Here is an 18474-nt window from a genome sequence, read left to right as displayed (position 1 = left end):
GGATTCAGTCCTGGGTCCTCTCCTGTTTGGTATCTACTTTTTTGAAGTACAGGCTAACACAGAAGGTCTTTGGCTAATGAAGTTCACAGATGACTGCAAACTAGGAGCTATAATCAAAACTTCTAACAATGTAGATGTCCTACAAGAGGTCCTCATGGAGACAGATGCCTGGTGTCAAAGCCATGGCCTCAACATCGGTGCCAAAAAGTGCATTGTCATCCCCTTTGGTAAAACCTCTGTACCCATGAGCTACCATATAGGTGGTAGTCTACTTAACACTGAAAGTGTGATAAGAGACCTTGGGACACAGGTGGACAGTAGTCTCTCCTTTGATAATCACATTGCCACAGTAATCAGGAAATCCTTCTACATGGCACACCTCATCAAAAAAAGGTTTCTCATCCAGGAATAAAGAGGTCATTGTTCCCCTCTACTCGTCACTCGTTAGACCCTTATAGAGTACAACACCCCTTTTGGTATGTACCTCACAAGACATCCACAGCAACTGGAAAGGCCGTAGAAATACCTCACAGAGGATTACTGACATCAAACAGATGCCCTATGCAGACCATCTCAAAAAACTCCAGCTTTACTCCATCGCATATCGCCTACTCAGAGGCGATCTCTGCCTAACATGTAAAGCTATGTCAAACCCAGAGCTGTTGGACATGCTCCACTTAAAGAAATACCAATCCCTCCAAGCTACATGCTCTAGGGACCTAAACCTTGTCACTATAATAAACATAACATGCTGGAGGCATAGATTCCTTTCCCAGAGACGTCCCATACTCTGGAACAAACTACTTATCTATATCAAACAAAGCTCCTCATTAGCACTCTTCAAGAAAACTCTTGAGGATTGGATGGAAAATAGGAAATTCACCGGGGATCACCTCTGTCGCTCTGCTCGACAGGGGCACAGGAAAATAATTTTCTTGGGTGGCGAAAGCCAGGGTATCTTTTTGGCTAGGCTTATATAAGCTCTAGGGCCAATAGCCCAGTACCTACCTATTAACATATAATGTTTGCAAAGTAAGAATTAATGATTATATTACAGAGAAAATATAGTAAGGAATACTCTGTTAACAAGTAAATAATAAAGCTAGTGCTGTTAGTTATCAATAAACAAAAGCTGTTTAAAGTCAGTGTGCTAAACAGTCACAGCCCTTAAGGCCAAACAACATGCCAGACACACTTGTAATAGGTGACTCCATAGTCAGACACACTGACGTCCCGCTCACCAGACTGAACAAGGAAAAGGTCACAGTAAGCTGCCTGTCGGGAGCTAGAATCTGCCACATAACACAAGCACTCAGGTCACTTCACAGCAAGTACAAATATGACTCAGTCATTGTACATGCCGGTGTGAATGACCTGAGACGTACCTCACTGGACTACATGAAAAGAGACATAGAGGAGCTCTCTGATTATGTAGCCCAGGCCGGTATGACCCTGACCCTGAGCAGCATCTTACCCTCACCAAGAATGATGCCACAGTACAAAGACAAAATGATCAGTTTTAACAATTGGCTTAATTACTGGTGTCATTCAAAGGGGATACAATGTCTGTCTGCTTGGGATGACATGCTCGACAAGCCACACTACTTTGCAAGGGATGGCTTGCACCTGTCACCCCTGGGCTTCCGGATATTGGCTAAGGCTCTTGCCACCCCCATAGTGCCTTTTTTAGGCAAGGCTCAAATGACAAACCTACCGCCCTAGAAAACACAAGTGGAAAAAAAATAAGATTAATGCTGCTCAATGCCAGAAGTCTAAACCTCAAGATGCACACCCTCGAAGCCCTCCTCAGTATGGAGAACATCGATGTCTGTGCAGTGACTGAAACCTGGTTCAAGGCTCCTGAGAGCACCCCAGCACTATCAGGTTTTACCTCATATCATGCTTTCCGGCCCCAAAACTTGGACCGAACCACAAAAGGAGGGGGGTATCCATATTCATCAAAGATACCCACACCTCCAGGTTAGTGGCAATGCACGAAGCATCGGAGACCATCCAGGTGCAACTAACCATAGGCAAAACTGCCTTACAATTTGTAGCATGCTACAGACCACCCTCTCAAACTCAGGAAACCCACACAGCCTTCCTGAAGACACTGGAGAGTATGAATGTCTCTCCAAATACCATCATATTGGGAGACTTCAACTACCCAAACATAGACTGGGAACATTACTCAAGCCCAAACACCCTAGCCCAAAGGTTCCTAGAATTCATAAACTCAAATGCGATGGAACAACTAGTCACCATTCCCACAAGAGGAGACAATATACTAGACCTGATCATCACAAACATGGGGACAAAATGCTCCACACCGGAAGTATATCCCTCATTGGTAAGATCAGACCATAAATTAATCTCACTGGAAATCCACATCCCGCCCCCACTCCCTGCACAAAAGACCACAGTGAAGAACTTCTCAAAAGCCAACTTCACACTTCTTAAGACTGAAGTGGTATCCTTCAAGGTCCCTGGGCCAGTGGAAACCACAACCCACACTGCTGAATCCTTTGCAAATGCCTTCTATGGGCACCTTCAAGAATGCATGGATCACGCAATCCCAAATAAAACCAAGACCCATTCCCCAAAGGCAGGCCCGGTCTGGTGGACCCCAGCCATAAACAAACTTTACAACAGAAGGAGGAAGCTACTACATGACAGAGCAAAATCCCTAAATGGGAAGGCATCTCTGATCAGTACTAGCAAAAAGCTACGATCCCTCATAAAATCATCCAAGGCCAACTTTGAGAGAAAAATCACAAAAGACACAAAAGACAATCACAAGGCCTTCTTTAGCTATGTTAGAAACCTGGGTGGAAACTCCCAGATATGCTCAGAGTTAGTCCAAATTGACAATAAATACACTGAACCCACTGACATTGCCAACATTCTGGCAGACAGGTTCAGTGCAAATTTCTCCCCCCCCCCAAAAGGAGAAATAACTATCCCAGCAGAGTGTAGCCTCCCTAACATCTCAGATGCCCAGGTGAGAGCCGCCGTCTCTAAAGCTAAAAACACAGCATCAATGGGACCGGACGGTGTCCCGGGCTGTGTGCTACATGAACTTCAAGAGGAACTAAACCCAAACATAAGGCTGCTGTTTAATCTTAGCCTTACTACAGGATACGTACCCAAAGAGTGGCGTACGGCAACAGTGGTCCCACTTCACAAAGGCGGTGCTTCTACGGACCCTGGAAATTACCGCCCCATAAGCTTGACAAGCCTGGTCTGCAAAGCTATGGAGAGGATCATTATGGAACTCATAAACAAAGACATTGGGGACCTACAGACATTGGATCCTACCCAATTTGGCTTTGTCAAGGGCAGATCCTGCCTTTTGAACTTGGTTGACTTTTTTGAAACCGTCATTAAGGCCATTGATGAGGGTAAGGCAGTTCACACAGCCTACCTTGACCTTGCAAAAGCCTTTGACACAATACCACACTCGGGCATCATAGACAAACACACCAGCTTAAATGTAAACCCATATGTCACGAGATGGGTTGCAAACTGGCTCAAGGACAGAACCCACAGGGTCAGAGTTGCTGGAGCTATGTCAGACTCTAAGCCAGTCACAAGCGGTGTCCCACAGGGCTCAGTCCTGGGACCCCTCTTATTCGGCATTTATTTTTCTGAGGTACAGGCAAACATAGGAGGATTGTGGCTGACAAAGTTCGCGGATGACTGCAAACTGGGTGCCATAATTGATACTCCGGCGGACATAAACATCCTTTAGAGAGGACTCATAGAAATGGATAATTGGTGCCAGAGCCATGGCCTTAAGCTTAACGCCAAAAAATGTATAGTCATACCCTTTGGGAAAAACAAGGTACCCACAAATTACCACATAGGTGGTAATCCATTAAGTACGGAAGAGGTAATCAGGGACCTAGGGACCCAGGTTGACAGTAACCTCTCATTTGACACTCACATTGCCAAAGTGGTTAGGAAGACCTTCTATATTGTCCACCTTATCATGAAGGGTTTCACATCTAGATCAAGAGAGGTCATTGTGCCCCTGTACTCATCTCTTATTAGGCCAATGATTGAGTACAATGCCCCATTTGGGATGCATTTTACCCGACACCTGCAGCAGTTGGAAAGACCCCAAAAGTTCCTCACCAAGAGGATAAAGGGTCTTAAACATATGTCATTTGCTGCCTGACTGAAAAAACTCCAGCTCTATTCAGTCGCATACCACCTACTCAGAGGTGACCTGTGCCTAACGTACAAGGCCATGTCCAATCTGGAATTAATGGACATGCTCCACCTCAAAAAATCCAAATCCATCAGAGCCACGAGAGCAAGAGACTTAAACCTCAACACAGAAATAAATAGGACGTGCTGGAGGGACAGATTCATAACCCAGAGGCTCTCTACACTCTGGAACAGAATCCCAATCCATGTTAGGCAGAGCCCCTCACTAACTCTATTCAAGAGAAGTCTTGACGAGTGGATGGGAGATCGTAGGTTTACCCCAGGGGTTATCTCTGTGTCACTACTAGACAGAGGCACAGTAAACTAAACCCTAAATGGGCGTAGTATTCTCATCCTAAGGGGTGGTGAAAGCCACACACACTCTGGCTAGGCTTATAAATGCCCTAGGGCAGATAGCCTAGTACGAACCTATGAACCTAAGTTGACAAACTCTATACAGGATACGTTGCCATATATACAGTCAAGGAAGAGATGGAACTCAGTTTTTATGAGATGACTGCCTCTCTATGAGCAGGTTTTCTCTTTGATGGTTTTCTACTGCAATTCTGATATAATTTTGAACTTTGTTTTTTTTTTTTTTAATAACGTAATTTTGTATATTAGTTTAACAGTACTTTGAAAACTACGTTCATATTTGTTAGTGTTATATTTTAATTTTTATATTTTAGTCTTATTTAGTTAGACTTTCAGAATCAGATACATTTGTCAAAAAAATCATTTGTTTGATTGGTTTCATTTATAATTTACTTTCATTTTACTTTAGTTTATTTGAATGAGTTTTCTAATTTTGTTAGATTTTGTTCCAGTGATTTGTAGGCAGAAAGCTGCTCTTATGAGGTATGGGTAAAGAGTTTTATGGGGAGTATATAAAGTTTCTTTTCTTTTATCTTGCTATGAAAGACACTGAGTTATGATTACTTGTTATGCATTTTGAATACTCAGGAATGCATGGTAAAATGTAGAGTAGTAAAAATAAAACATCTATACTCTGTTCCTAATAATTTTTTTATTACCATCCTTTATTTGCATGCATTGATAGATATATACATAGATAGATAGCTAGATAGATAGATAGATAGATAGGCAAGCAGATAGCTCTCCTGCAAGCTCTAGAGTCTCAGGCATTTGAAGACAACTGTCTCATAGGCAGGGACTTCAGCATCTTGCAGCTTGCATGGGCTGCATCTTATGGTCAAACGCAAATATGAGTTCAGGCAAAGTGCAGCAGCATTCGAACGCATTAAGTTAAAGCAAGGTAAGTGCAACAGTCATGGGGAGAGAGCGGGAGGGCTGGGAGTGTAAATTCCCTTAATCACGAAGCAGATTTATGTTTACAGAGTGGTAGGAGAGATTTAGGTTTAGGGAATGGGATGGGAGGAGAGTTTATGATAGAGACTGATCAAGGAGTTTAGGTTTAAGGAGGGGAATTAGGCTTTTAGGTTTAGGGAATAATCAAGCACTATAGGGTTAGGAGGGTGAATTGGAGTTTTAAGTTTAGGGAGTGTTAGGGGTTTTATGTTTAGGGAGGGGAAGCAGAGTTTATGGTTAGGGAGTAGTCTGGGAGTTGAAATGTAGAGCTGGGTTCTGGTAGGACTGTATAGGTTAGTAGAGTAGGGTGGCGGGATGTCTAAGTAATTAAGATCAATCTAGTGGGAGCTGGGCACTTGCCTCTGAGAGGGGCAAGCAAGTAAGTGTTTCACAGGCATGCAAGCACTTGCAGTAGACCCAAGACAGAGATATGTATATGTGTGTGCGTGCATGCAACATGTGGATTGCTAATGTTAGAGATGTATGCTCTGTACTGTAGAAGTAAATGACAAGCCTTGTAACAGGCAGCAAAGATTTGAGTCAAAAATGCATACTTCTGCCTCTTAAGTACAAAATACTATAGAAATGCAATACCAGACCACAACATTTTCTATTTAACAGACTAGATTTCTTGTTGGGAAATGAGATTGTATTAGTTTTTAATAATATTTATTTAGAAAACAGCATGTAAATCATGTAGGAAATTGATTTTTTCATAGATTATACATTTTCCAGAAAGAAAATAGACTATACATGAAAAATATATTTCATTTTATTGACTATGGCATGTTGAACAATTTTTTTTTTAAATGTCAGTTCCCTTTTATCATGTTTTGTCTAAAAGTTATTAATACTAGATTAAGAGAATAGAAACAATGACTTTCTATGTCTCTTTTTGTTCATCAGCAAAAAGGTTAAATATTTACATGGATGAATCACGCTGCGTGTTGAACAATGTTTGAACTCACATTACCTCATTGTCTTAGTCTGTATTTAAGTTATTCATGTTTGCTAAATTTGATAATATACATTTCTATTCTTCTTTATCAAATTACCTACATGCAAAAAAATCATTGATTGGCCATAAAAACATATAGTTTTTTTGTATTATATAATATTTGTTGTATAAATGCATCTTCCTTAGCTTTTCTGTTGTCTTACTTTAATGCATTTAATATTGCTATAGGAAATCAGAATATAATAAGTACTGCTGGTATAACTACAGATACTATTTTTGCACTCTTTGTCCCTGCAGCATGTCAGTTATCAGCCCCCATCCTCTGTCAAATGGCACACTTGTTCCCCATCACTGGGGAAAAGATCAGCTGGGAACAGTTTGTGATTCAAGCTGCCATCCGATATAATTTGAGGAGTGCGTTTTTGTTTCTTCCTGGCCATGCACATACCTGGCCAGGTACTAGGGAGAGCACTGCAATGGACTGCTCACAGAAGATGTCTCCTCACGTCCGCTTATGGCACGCCATGCCTTCCTCATGCAGCATCTTTGGTGGCTTCCCCAGTTTTCACCAGGGAAATAATTCCTGTTTGGTATGCCCCTAACTGCATGCAAACTCCTAACTCCCCCAGGACAGGTGAGTGGGCCATATCCCTTCCCTCCTGTCCCTCCCTGCCTTGACCACTGCTGGGGCCACTAATTAAACCCTGATCATCTGGGTTAGCACTCCAGCCTTCTGCACCATGGGGTCGGACAGAACTGCAGATATTTTTATATGAATTTTACAATGTGATACTGGTGGAGTGGTGATGCATTTGTGATTGTGCTGGTCTGGCATCTGATACTTTTAGATTTTTGTACTCTATGTTTAGAAAATGATTTTTATGATGAGTGGTAAATCCACAAGTCATGAATCAAGATAAGCCAGGTGCCTGTTCTCTCCTTTATCCTTTTTCTGTGTGTGCATATGGCTTTTTTAATTGGCTTTGTTAACTGCCTAATTATGTTACAGCAGTGTTTCTTCCTGAATATAGTGCGTTAGTAAACTAGGTTTCTGTGAAGTAGTGTTTTAGGAAGTTTGTCTAGGATTTTATTAAGCAGTATCTTGGAAGATTTGTACTGTAGGTCTGAGGCTGTTATTTATGTTTTAATGTTTCTAGTATTAGAGAAGTTGTTAGTTTTATCGTTGATTTATTTTTTAGTTAATCTAATCATAGTGAAAATAATTTCTATTTTCCAGTTTTGTTGCCTGATTGGCTAGTTGTAGACATTATTTTATTTAGTCATTTTAAAAAGACTGAATTTAATTTTTATGCGGTTGAGTTAGGTGAGCAGTATCATGTTTAGTGGTGATTGTGTGCATGTCATTTTGCATGCACAATTTGTGAAATTTTTTTTTACATTTAAGAAAAAAGGAAGCATGGTCCGCATTTCACTTTACATTTTTGTATTGTAGTTTTTTTGCAATTAAAGCAAGTATACATACTGCGGTGGTGGTGCTGCGGTAGCATTGTCGCCTCACATTAAAACGTCCTGTTCGATTCTTAGCTAGAGCGTCTTCTCTGTGGAGACATGCGTGAATGGGCGTACCTTCATTGAAGGTTGTGTGTCAGGGCTGGCAACTCGGCACGTAAAAATCTTCTGCCAGTCATTAGCGGACCGGAGTTCCGCTGTGGCGACCCCTAACCGGGAAAAGCCGAAAGACTCAACAACAATGCTACAGCAGTTCTTTTTCAAATTTGTTTGTCTTTAACTACAATGAGATTATGTTTTGTGTTGAAAAGCAGAGCACTTTTTGTGAAAACGATATAATTAAATTATTTTACTGCAGGGTTAAATGTATATATGTTTACAGGAACTAACTCACTGTTGCAGCTTAGAATGTTTAAGTCTCAAAATATAAATACAGTAAGGTTGCAACCTTGCTGTAGGTGGTGTTTTGCCAGGTCAAGACTGCTTAGTTCACGCATTTACCAGATTGTGGAGTCAGATAAGAAGGATAATGTGAGTTTTACCTTTGATTTCTATTTTCTCCCTCTTCTCCATAACTATTCATCCTCTGACTAGGTATATTTAGAGATCAGGTATGTGGTGGCTTGTACCCACATTGGGCAAGGGTGCAGTCAGATTTGCTCCCCTGCAAAAAATTGTGTTTGTTGTTTGCATTCTTGGAAGCATTGCCGTTATGAGACATTTTAGTTTAGCATAATTGTGTGTCAACCACATAGCACAGAATTAATTGTAAATCCATAGATTTGCTCCTTTCTTCATGAGGTCAGAAAACCGCTCTTTCTGCATAGTTCTGGGTTGTATTACAAGATTAGGAAGAAAACAGAGGCTGCATCACCTCTTGGCTCTATGTAACTGTGATGTCCAGCTATATCCCACCAGACTGCCACCAACTAAATGTGACATCTGGCTCTATCCCACCAGACTGCCACCAATTAAATGTGACGTCCCTTACTATCCTGGGTCAGTAATTAAGATCCTTCAATCCTCACTACTGACTCCAGTGTGAGACTGTCACTTAAACAGGAGTAAAATTTCACAGTTTTTCCCTAAGAGCACAACAGGGACATGCTCAATAATCTGGGACTGGACTGTATACTTCTGTCCACTCCTAATGTAAGTCCTTACATACTTCAGAGTAATGTGTCCCAGTTTAAGACCTCTGATACACTCACTCCAAGTAAATTTAAATATCACACATCAAAACACTTTTGGGAAAGCTTAATGCAGACTTCCAGCTGTGTCCTTTTCCCAAAATAATACAGTAATTCTGCCAACAATCAGAGTGTCTTCATGCCTGTCTAAAGGGGTGTCCAATTATGAAAACTGGGTCTATATTAGAACATCGAACATTCAAAATGTTGAGTGTTCTAATATCGAACCCTATGAATTGAAAATTGAAAACATTGAACATTCAGAACAGCAAATTTGTTCCTAGGGAAAAAAATTGTTGTTCCAAAACACATACACACAACACAAGCACACCAAACAAACAGCAATCCACACACATACACCTGAACTCTTACACCTAACTCTACACTAAACTATACATGCACCACTAACTATCCACTTACCTTAACCACAGTCACCTAACCCGTGCCCTAACCCTAACTCACCTACCCCGCCCTAACCCTCACGTCCACACAATCGCACCTGGGGAGTATCAAACAGGCATAAACATTCTCTAATGTCTAAAGAAAAATACTGATATCCAGCCACAATGTAAAATAATGAAAACATTTAATAATAATTAAAATGTTTACAAGAATGTAAATCAATAACTTTCAATAAACACCAGAATTCAATCCCAGCCACTGGGGATGCACAAGCCAGTGCATTTCTTTGTGCTGATCCCAAGCCCAGATAAATGGGGAGGGTTGCGTCAGGAAGGGCATCCGACATAAAACCTCTGCCAAATTACTGATGCGGAGAACATTTCATATTTCCATACCAGATCGGTCGAGGACCAGATTAACAATGACCGCCACCAGTACTGTTAGCCAACAGGATGCTGGCAGAAATTGGGCTACTGTTGGCCGAAGGAGAAGAGGAGGGGAAAGGCATGCCCGCAGGCAGGAAGAGAAGAGGAAGGTTAGGAGTGTAATACTGAGGGTAGGAACTTTGAATGTTGGCAGTATGACTGGTATAGGGAGAGAGCTAGCTGATATGATGGAGAGAAGGAAGGTTGATATATTGTGCCTGCAAGAGACCAGATGGAAGGGAAGTAAGGCCAGGTGTATAGGAGGCGGGTTCAAATTGTTCTATCATGGTGTGGATGGCAGAAGAAATGGGGTAGGGGTTATCCTAACAGAACAGTATGCCAACAGTGTTTTGTAGGTGAAGAAAGTGTCTGATAGAGTGATGTTTATGAAGCTTGAAATTGATGGTGTAGTGATGAATGTTGTTAGTGCATATGCTCCACAAGTTGGGTGTGCGATGAATGAGAAAGAAAAATTTTGGAGTGAGTTGGATGAAGCGGTGGTGAGTGTACCCAAGGGTGAGAGACTAGTGATTGGAGCGGACTTCAGTGGGCATGTTGGTGAAGTGAACAGAGGGGATGAGGAAGTGATGGGTAGGTATGGTGTTAAGGAGAGGAATGCAGAAGGTCAGATGATTGTGGATTTCGCGAAAAGGATGGACATGGCTGTGGTGAATACGTATTTTAAGAAGAGGGAGGAGCATAGGGTGACGTACAAGAGTGGAGGAAGATGCACACAGGTGGATTATATCCTATGTAGGAAGGCCAGTCCGAAGGAGATTGGAGACTGTAAAGTGGTGACTGAGGAAAGTGTAGTTAAGCAGCATAGAATGGTGGTCTGTAGGATGACGTTGGTGATCAAGAAGAGGAGGAGGACTGTAAAAGCAGTTCCAAGGATTAAATGGTGGAAGTTAAAAAAGGGTGATTGTGAGGTGGAGTTCAGGGAAGAGTTAAGACAGGCACTGGGAGGCAATAAAGAGTTACCGAATAGCTGGGTAACTACAGCAGAGCTAGTAAGGGAGACTGCTAGGAAGGTGCTTGGTGTGACATCTGGACAGAGGAAGTAGGACAAGGAGACATGGTGGTGGAATGAGGAAGTACAGGAGAGTATACAGAGGAAGAGGCTGGCAAAGAAGAAGTGGGATTGTCAAAGAGATGAAGAATGTAGACATGAGTATAAGGAGATGAGGCACATGGCAAAGAGAGAGGTGGCGAAGGCTAAGGATAAGGCATATAGAGAGTTGCATGAGAGATTGGACACTAAAGAGGGAGAAAAGGACCTGTACCGACTGGCTAGACAGAGGGACAGAGCTGGGAAAGATGTGCAGCAGGTAAGGGTGATAAAGGACAGTGAGGGAAACGTACTCACAAGTGAGGAGAGTGTGTTGAGTAGATGGAAAGTGTACTTTGAAGGGCTGATGAATGAAGAGAATGAGAAAGAGAGAAGGTTGGATTATGTGGGGATAGTGAATCAGGAAGTGAAACAGATTAGCAAGGAGGAAGTAAGGACAGCTTTGAAGAGGATGAAGAATGGAAAGGCTGTTGGCCCGGATGACATACCAGTGGAAGCATGGAGGTGTTTAGGTGAAATGGCAGTGGAATTTTTAACCAGATTGTTTAATGACAGTTTGGAAAGTCAGAGGATGCCTGAGGAGTGGAGAAAAAGTGTTTTGGTATCTATCTTTAAGAATAAGGGTGATGTGCAGAGCTGCAGTAACTACAGAGGGATAAAATTGATCAGTCACAGCTTGAAGTTATGGGAAAGAGTAGTGGAAGCTAGGTTAAGAAGGAAGGTGATGATTAGTGATCAACAGTATGGTTTCATGCCAGGAAAGAGCACTACAGATGCAATATTTGCTCTGAGAGTGTTGGAGAAATAGAGAAGGTCAGAAGGAGTTGCATTGTGTCTGTGAACTTAGAGAAAGCATATGACAGGGTACCTAGAGAGGAGTTGTGGTATTGTATGAGGAAGTCGGGAGTGGCAGAGAAGTATGTAAGAGTGGTACAGGATATGTACAAGGGTAGTGTGACATTGGTGAGGACTGCAGTGGGAGTTACAGATATGTTTAAGGTGGAGGTGGGATTACATCAAGGATCAGCTCTGAGCCCTTTCTTATTTGCAGTGGTGATGGACAGGTTGACAGATGAGATCAGACAGGAGGCCCCGTGGACTATGATGTTTGCACATAACATTGTGATATGTAGTGAGAGTAGGGACCAGGTTGAGGAGATCCTGGAGAGGTGGAGATATGTTTTAGAGAGGAGAGGAATGAAGGTCAGCAGGGCTAAAACACAATATATGTGTGTAAATGAGAGGGTGGGTAGAGGAATGGTGAGGATGCAGGGAGTAGAGTTGGTAAAGGTGGATGAGTTTAAGTACTTGGGATCAACAGTTTAGAGTAATGGTGAGTGTGGAAGAGAGGTGAAGAAGAGAGTACAGGCAGGGTGGAGAAGAGTGTCAGGAGTGATTTGTGACAGACGGGTACCAGTAAGAGTGAAAGGGAAGGTCTACAAGAGGGTAGTGAGACCAGCTATGTTATATGGGTTGGAGATGGTGGCACTAATGAAAAAGCAGGAGTTAGAGCTGGATGTGGCAGAGTTAAAGATATTAAGATTTGCACTGGGTGTGACTAGGATGGACAGGATTAGGAATCAGTATATTAGAGGGTCAGCTCAGGTTGGAGAGAGGCGAGATTGCGTTGGTTTGGACATGTGCTGAGGAGGGATGCTGGATATATTGGGAAAAGAATGCTAAGGATGGAGCTGCCAGTTAAGAGGAAAAGAGGAAGGCCTAAGATAAGGTTTATGGATGTGGTGAGAGAGGATATGCAGGCGGTTGGTGTGAAAGAACATGATGCAGAGGACAGGAAGAAATGGAAACAGATGATCCGCTGTGGCGACCCCTAACGGGAACAGCCAAAAGAAGATGATGATGAAACACCAGAATTCAATCACCAGAATGTAAAATTAAACTGTAGGATAAAAGTGCATCATTCTAGAAAAACTATATCTTAATAACTACGTTTTCCTAATCTAACTACAGAATACTGCCCCTTATCTAATCTAATACATAACAGTAAGGCAAAGACAGGCTTACAGTTTTTGATGAGTTCTCTTTTCTTCAGGTATCACTGCACAGCACTGTAACTGACTAAGTTTTTGGAATGCTTGTTCACAATTTGTGGCCCACACTACCTTGTCCGGTTTATTATTCCTAGTTAGGTCAGCAAGGGGTGCAGCTATGGTACTGCAATTGAGCACAACTTTCCTATAGTACACTGCTGTCCTTAGAAATGCTCTCACTTGTTTCTTATTAACAGGAACTGGTCAATCTTGAATAGCTTCCATATTGACAGGTTCTTTCCTAATTTTACCACTTCCCACTGTGTGTCCTAAGTAAATTACCTCTGCCACACCCACTTGACACTTACTGGGTTTAATGGGTAATCCTGCCCTACTTAATCTATCCAAGACCTCCCTCACATGTTGGTCTGAAAATGGCTGTACCATAGTCTTCAATGTAGAGTTTAACCTCTCCACAAGACTATTAGTCTGGGGATAGTAGGGAGTGTTCTTTAAATGTTTCACCCCACAACACTTCCTCAGACACGTCAGCATGTCTGACATGAAGTTGGCACCTTGGACAGTCAGTATGTCCCATGGAAAACCTACTGTGCTAAAAATTTCTAGCAAAGCACTTGCCACATTTTCTACATCAATATCACCTGCAAAAGGGATATTAGGAACTTTAGCTAGAAGTGGCAGATGGTAGGCTCTAGGCTGTACCAACTGCCGCACTACTTCACCTTCCAGCCCTCCTTTAGGAGTCCACTCTCTATACAACAAACCTTGCTTCTCTGCCTTAATATCTTCTTCCCGAGGAATATCAGGGACTATAGCTAGAAGTGGCAGACGGTAGGCTGTAGGCTCTGCCAACAACCATGCTTTCTCACCTTCCAGCCCTCCCTTAGGAGTCCACCTTTTATACAACAAACGTTTGTTCCAATATACAGATTCCCTCTTCATTGAGCCTCAGGTGTTTCCTTAACTATCTCTATCAAGCTTTGTACTGTAGGATCCTTTAATTGAGCCTGTCTCAACTATAGATTTGCAACCCTCCCAAGCTCCCCTTCCACACAAATCCTAGTATCTCCCAACAGCTGTATCTCACTGTCACTCTGAGTACTATCATTTACCTCCATCCTTGCATTCACTGTGTCCAAAGGAACGTCAGTACCTCCCAGCAGCTGTGTCTCTCTTTCAGATGTATTGCTACAGGATACCACCTTCTTTGAAAGAGCCACCACACCAGCCACAGCTTCAGTTATGAGATCTGTCTGGGTCTCCTCCAGACTACCTGACCTACATGCCTGTCTCTCAGCCTGACCATATGTCACTGCATGCACATAAGGCACTCCATCATCACAGTCATTCCCTATCAGGACATCTACAGAAATATTCTCGACTACAAGCTCCCCTTCCACAGGAAGCCTAGTCAATTCCAACAGTTGCTCCTCACTGTCACTCTGGGTACCACCACTCACCTCCGTTCTCGTAATCATCATGTCCAAGGGAACATCAGTACCCACCAGCAGCTATGGCTCACATGCAGACTTACTGCTACCAGATGACACCTTTTCTGAAACAGCCACCATGCCAGTCCCAGCTTCAGGTATGAGATCTTTCTGTGTCTCCCCCAGACTACTTGACCTACATGCCTGTCTCTCAGTCTGACTATGTGTCACTGCATTCACATAAGGCACTCCATCATCACAGTCATTCCCTATCAGGACATCTACAGAAATATTCTCAACTACAAGCTCCCCTTCCACAGGAAGCCTAGTCATTTCCAACAGTTGCTCTTCACTGTCACTCTGGGTACCACCACTCACCTCCGTTCTCATAATCATCATGTCCAAGGGAACATCAGTACCCACCAGCAGCTGTGGCTCACATGCAGACTTACTGCTACCAGATAGCACTTTTTCTGAAGCAGCCACCATGCCAGTCCCAGCTTCAGGTATAAGATCTTTGTGTCTCTCCCAGACTACCAGACCTACATGCCTTTCTCCAAGCCTTACTGCGTGTCACTACATGTACACAAGGTACTGCATCATCAAAGTCATTCCCTATCAGGACATCTGCAGGACTATCCTCAGACACACCTACTTACTTGCTTCCTCTTCCACTCTCCCAGTTAAGATGATCCCTAGCCAAAGGTATTTAGAACGGGGTCCCTCCCAATGCATTGACTGGAGTGGACTGCCCAAGCAAGTACTGCTCTTCTGTAACCACTACAGGCCTCACAATGGTTATATCAGCAGCTGTGTCCCTCTTATTAGTTACCTGTTTACCATCTACTAAGACAGGATATACATTTTGGTGATAATTTGGCACCCCAGTTGTTTCTAAACAATTTACCAATGGCAGTTTGTTATCCACACTTACTGGCTCCCTCACTTTCTGTTCTCACCACAACTTGATGGACATTTGGCTGCTATGTGTCCCTTCTGGTTACACTTGAAACATCTAATCTCTAACCATGCACTTGGATTAGTAGTTTCTCCCGTTACTGGTGTACTCTGTTGGAGTAGTTTAAACTGTCCCCCATGGATTCTCATATGTCCATGTACAGCACTGGGTATCCCTTTCCTATGCAGTGGTACTCTGCTTGCCAAGTAGAGATACCCTTTTCTCCCCAACCCCTCTGCAGAGTTGCACTCACAGTCTGATAACCAGACTCTCATGTCATCAGACAAAGTACTAAGAGCTTGTTCCTTCACCAAGTGGTTTGCCAATCTCTCAAAGGTGGTGTCTTGACACCCAATCACCCATCTGTGAAAGTAAGTACTTAAGTCGGCAGTATAATCACATACACTTTCATTGGCCTTGCGTATATGTTCATGCAACTTTTTGTATAAGCTTCAGGTATTAGTTTAAAACAATCTAGAAGGCAGTTCTTAACTTTAACATAATTCAAACAATCTACATCATTTAACTTTGCTACAGCCTGAACAGCTTTACCATGGAGTAAGGGAGTCAGGAGCCGAACCCAGAGCTCATGGTCAAAATCCTATTGTCTACATACCTTGTCAAAAATATGAATAAAACTATCAAAGTCATCCCCATCCCTGTACTGAGGAAAATGTTTACTGACCTGTACCGCTTCTAGGGTCTGGTTATTCCCTTACCCATTACCTCCATGACCCTCTCGAAGGGTAAGAAGCTCCACTTCATGCCAGCACTGTCTCTCATTCTCCTCACACTCTCGGTGTCCTCAGCTTCTAAATGCCTCAGTCTCTTTGCTGATTCCAGTTCAAGACATTTCGCTTCCAGTTCATATTGGCACTATTTCTCCTCAGCCTCCAGTTCATATTGGTGCTGCTTCTGCCTTTCCTCAGCCTCCCATCATTGGGCTTCCAGGCGCAGTCTCTTCTCAGTCTCTAGACATTGGGTCTCCAGGTATAATCTCTCCTCAGTCTCTAGATGTTTATCCTCCAGGCGCAGTCTCTCTAGATGGATTCTCAGGTCTTTTAAATAAAAGGTGAACTGTCCAATCTCAGTAGGCTGCACATCACCAACAACAAACTGAATATCCTCCGAATGGCTGTTCTGAGCTGTGGCTGCAACCAAGGCTGAAATCATTGCTTCCTTGGTCAGGTTGGTATGCACCAATTCTCTGGCTTCACACTCTTTGGACAACTAGATCTTTGTCAGCTTGCTAAAATCTTCTTCTGACATCCTGGCCTTCTATCTCTGACTATGTAACTAAAAAAGTAAAACTGTGGTGCATTGAAATTCTGAATGTTTATCTTGTGGCTGTCAAGAATGCACACCCTAATGATAACTACTGACAGGTAAATGGAATCCAGTCAAAAATCCCCACACCGCTGCCACCAGTAAATGTGATGGGTGGCTATATCCCACCAGAATGACACCAATTAAATGTAACATCCCTTACTATCCTGGGTCAGTAACTAAGGAGCTTCAATCCTCACTACTGACTCCAGTGTGAGACTATCACTTAAACAGGAGAAAAATTTCACAATTTTCCCCTAAGAGCATAACAGGAACATACTCAATAATCTGGAACTGGACTGTATAGTTCTGTCCACCCCTAATGTAACTTCTTATTACACACTTCAGGGCAATGTGTCTCAGTTTAAGACCTCTGAGACACTCACACTCCAAATAAATTGAAAACTCACACATCCAAACACTTGTCTGAAAGCCTGACACAGATTTCCAGCTGTATCCCTTCTCCAAAATAATATGGTAATACTGCCACCAATCAGAGTGTCTTCATGCCCATTTAGAAGGGTGTCCAATTATGAAATTTAAATATCAAAATAAATGATAGCTATGAACAGAGCAGCCAGGCCTTCAAGGAGACCTGGGGAGTATCAGACAGGTATAAATACTCTCTAATCTCTAAAGAAAAACACTGATTTCCATCCAAAATGTAAAGTAATAAAAAACATTTAATAATAAGTAAAATGATTACAAGAATGTAAATCAATAGCTTTCAATAAACACCAGATTTCATTTACCAGAAATGTAAAACTAAACTGTAGGACAGTAGTCCATCATTCTAGGAAAAACTTTATCTTAATAACTAAGTTTTCCTAATCTAACTAGAGAATACTATCCCTGATCTAATCTAACACATAACAGCAAGGCAAAGACAGACTAACAGTTTTTGGTGAGTTCTCTTTTCTTCAGGTATCACTGCACAGCACTGTAACTGACTGCAATTCTTCACAAACAGATGCTCTTCACAAACTGCTCAGCACTTGCCTAAATGCACAGCTTAACAGTCACAACTGTCTTATTTTAAAAACAACAGTCAGTTGTTTGAAAAGGTTCTTTTTCCTGGCAATCGGCTGTTCAAATAATCACCTAGTAAGCCAGGAACATTGTAATGACATCACCTACTGTTCAGCTGATTCTCCACAGTACTTTAGAATTTCCCTCTAAAACATGCTCAATTAGAAATGTATCAAAACACTGACATATTCTTTAAACATTCTGTTTAAACAGAGAAATATTCAACATTTAAAAAAATTATTTACATTTTCACAAGTAGACATGCTGGCATGCAAGTTAATTTGAGAATATACACAAATCTCCAGCCAGACATGCTAACACAAATGACAGTGTTTTCAGTTTCTTCATACTAACAACTTGCACTGCATCAAGAAGATTGAATAGGGGATTGATAGTCATGCATTGTCCCACTGGAGTAACTTCTCATTAAGTGGAAATCTGCATGATTATTAATGATTCAAATTGAGTAGTACTGTGCTGCAGCATTGTGTCATACAACACATAGTACACAATACTGCTAGCAGATCACAGACCACACACAAACACACTCCCCTCCACCGCACAGCTGTACACACATAAACACACATACATATGTGTATATAGTAAGTGACACCCTTACCCAAAAATGGGAAAAAGAGGTTGTGGATGGATATATATACATATA

The 18474-nt window shown here is 42.2% G+C and overlaps 1 protein-coding gene across 2 annotated transcripts in view; it reads left to right on the top strand.

The window, feature by feature from the left end:
• PLPPR5 (phospholipid phosphatase related 5) overlaps positions 1 to 18474 on the top strand; it is a 3295121-nt gene that overhangs the window by 2824928 nt on the left and 451719 nt on the right. The gene's annotated exons all lie outside the window — the stretch shown is intronic.

Source organism: Protopterus annectens, chromosome 10.part0, assembly GCF_019279795.1.
Source record: "Protopterus annectens isolate FY-2018-M chromosome 10.part0, PAN1.0, whole genome shotgun sequence".
NCBI lineage: Eukaryota > Metazoa > Chordata > Ceratodontiformes > Protopteridae > Protopterus > Protopterus annectens.
This window is presented reverse-complemented; position numbering and strand designations above follow the sequence as displayed.